Here is a 3,055-nt window from a genome sequence, read left to right on the forward strand (position 1 = left end):
AACAGATAATGAACTACTGTAAATAGAATAGATAGGGATGAAGAAATAGCTAAGGGTCATGGCGGTAGAATGGGGGCAAGTGGGAGTTTGGCAAGTAGGAAGACACCCATAATAAATATAGATAACATTAGAAAACTTTTAAAGACTAAATATAATTGGAGTAGAAAGGCAGGAGCAGATATGATAAGAGTAGCACAGACTGGACACAACTTTAAATACATGCTTGCATATGCAAAAAGTATAACAGATAAAATGGAGGAGCTTGAATTAATAGCTACATTGGGAGCAGTATGATATCATAAGCATTACTGAAACACGGTGGGATAAAATTCATGACTACTGTAGGTAGCTCATTTAGAGAGTTATTCCCTTTTTTGGGAAGGATTGAGCAAATAGAAGAGGATGTGGAGTATGTTTATGTGTATAGCACATGGTCCCCCCTGCCACGGAAGATCAGGCCACTACATGGGTGTTTTCCTTTGATACTGTCGCTCACCTGCTGGTTCAGGTGGTCTGAGTTGCTTCGCAGTTGGAGTTTGGGAACAGCAGGGCAGGCTTTCTTTATCTCTCGCAGTGCAGTGCCTCCATCCCATGAGGATCCTGCGGATTGCAGGATGGTCCCCACAGGCCATACTCCTTCCCAATAACCACAGCATATTGGGTCCAACAGCAAGTTGCTTGCATGTACAGGATGACATATCTCCTTCCCTGGAGCAAACCCCTGGGAATGGAGGCGCCAAGAGCCCCTCCTTATCTCCTCAAACCTCTTATAGATAAAAGGGTATACATGGCACCATAACCATCCACCTCAGAGCACACTCAATTTGGTGAAGTGTCAGCTTTTAACCCTGCCCATAGGTTCAGACAGGTCCAGGTACTGACAGGCATTACACCATATACATGTGACCCAGTCAGTACCCTCCCAGGTATGACACTCTAACTGCCGGTTTAGGCCAGACCCATGATAAGACAATATAGTACCCATTCCAAACTGCAACTGCAGGCTAGGCCTTGTGCAGGAGTTTAGCCCCAACACTGCCTGTTCCTATCAGGACTTATAGTGTTGAGGCCAGTAAAAGTCTATAACCAGGGGCACTTGGCTACCAATTATAAGGGAAGATGTTTATGGAGGGATTGATGAAAATGTACTGTGGAGACCATGTGCATAAAAATTAGTAGTTGGAGCTAAAAGTAGAAAGAAAATGTTTGTAGGGATATGCTATAAACCATCACATATCTGTGAAGAGATGAAGCCAAAATACTTTTGCAAATGGAGAAGACCTCAAAACTAGTCATGGTTGCATAATAGGTGATTTTAATTATACAGACATTGGTGCCTATACTAGTAGCTTTGATAAGTGACTTATTGAGAATTTCGGGCACTTCTTGAACGAGTTCGCAAGTATAGTTATTCAGAAAGCTTCAATAACATACCAAACTTACTCAAGAAGGGCTTCTCCCTGATCGGTAGCACTCCCGCACAGACAAGCAGTGTGGGAGATCCAAAAATGCTCAAACTCAATTTTTTTTGTGAAATTGAGCTATTCCAGTAGCTTAGAGATTCACATCACAGCTGCAACTTGCAAGCAACTCGCAGGTTCTGATCTCGCCATCTCAATGACATTTTTCTATTTTTACCGCATTAGGTTGAAGCCAGGTGTCTCTGGAGCTGATATACATTAATACCAGCTCCGGAGACCCCCTGCTTCAATCCCAAGTAATACAAATACATTTACATGCAGCTTCATTACCTTAGCGGCTAACCTCAAAGGTAATAAAGGGGCTAAATACCAGTGCCCAGTTATTGGTGGTTTAAGGGGGGGTAGGTGGTATTTGACCTGTGGTATGTGTTTTGGCCTACCAGGAGAGTTACAGGAGGTGTTAAAATGTTCATTACCTTAGCGTTACTACCGATAAGGTAATGAAGGGGTTAACCCATCCCACTACCCACCCCGATAGGCATAAACACCCACCACCGGCCAAATACCACCTTCACCCACCCCCTCTACCCCCAATAAACATTCAAATACAATACAAACATTAATACTAGCCAATACACCCATTGATTGCAAGTATGGTTACCTATGTCCTCAATGTGAGCAAAGATAACCCAAATAGCAATGAATGGAACCCTACTACCCACCCCCTCAACAACTCCCTTCCCTCTAACACATACAGTACTGAAATGGACAAAATCCGTATTATCCAGATCTGGATAATAGTGCATTTGCCCATTAAAAATAAAACATTATCCAGCCAACATAAAGTAAATTAAGTTGTACTTAACCCTACCAGGATGAAGTCCACCATTGTCCTCATCACCAGCCTCCTCGTCCTCCATGGGCAGAAACATTCAAATAAAAAAAACGAAATCTGGCCACTAACACCTTAATTATCTTAGCGGTTAGTAACAGCAATAGTAATTAAGGGGTTAACTCCCCCCCTACAATACCCACTGGTAGGCCTACCAACTCTCCCCTGGGGCAACTAACCCCACCCCCACCCCCTCTACCCCCATCACCACACATAAAAATGGGCAAAGGCACTAGTTGCCAAAAATGGCTAATAGCTAATAGCCGCTAAGGTAATGAAGCTGTTTTTATTTGATTTTTACTAGCACAGTATTGAAGCAGGGAGCTTAACCATATTAATTGTAGCCTCGAGGACCCCTTTCTTCATGAGTTAATGGCCCTAGTATGCCTAGTAATGCCAGTATCCCCGCAATGTTTCATTGTTCTCGTCACGTGACGCGGGAGATTGACATGTAGAGAGATACCGGCACCTGTAACTTGGAAGCAGATTGTCCCAAGGCTAAATTAATGTGGTTCATCTCCCTAAATCCCCTGCTTCAATACTGTGGTATTAATATCAAATAAAAACAGGGTGATCGCCTGTAAGAGCTGTGCAGGAGATGCCGTTCTCTCTGTGCAGTTCTTACAGACTGCAGGCAGATCCCATGGGCAGAACTTAGAAGAAAGGCTGAGATAAAGGCATGTCTATCCCGAGTGGTTTGGAATTTTCCTACTCACTTTTTCTGACTTGCTATAACTCTTTA

The 3,055-nt window shown here is 43.3% G+C and overlaps 1 protein-coding gene across 2 annotated transcripts in view; it reads right to left on the reverse strand.

Moving 5' to 3' along the window:
* The window catches only part of GABRA1 (gamma-aminobutyric acid type A receptor subunit alpha1), a 270,753-nt gene that overhangs the window by 205,274 nt on the left and 62,424 nt on the right, over positions 1 to 3,055 (reverse strand). The window lies entirely within an intron of this gene.

The sequence above is a fragment of the Ascaphus truei genome, chromosome 5 (genome assembly GCF_040206685.1).
Source record: "Ascaphus truei isolate aAscTru1 chromosome 5, aAscTru1.hap1, whole genome shotgun sequence".
Lineage (NCBI taxonomy): Eukaryota > Metazoa > Chordata > Amphibia > Anura > Ascaphidae > Ascaphus > Ascaphus truei.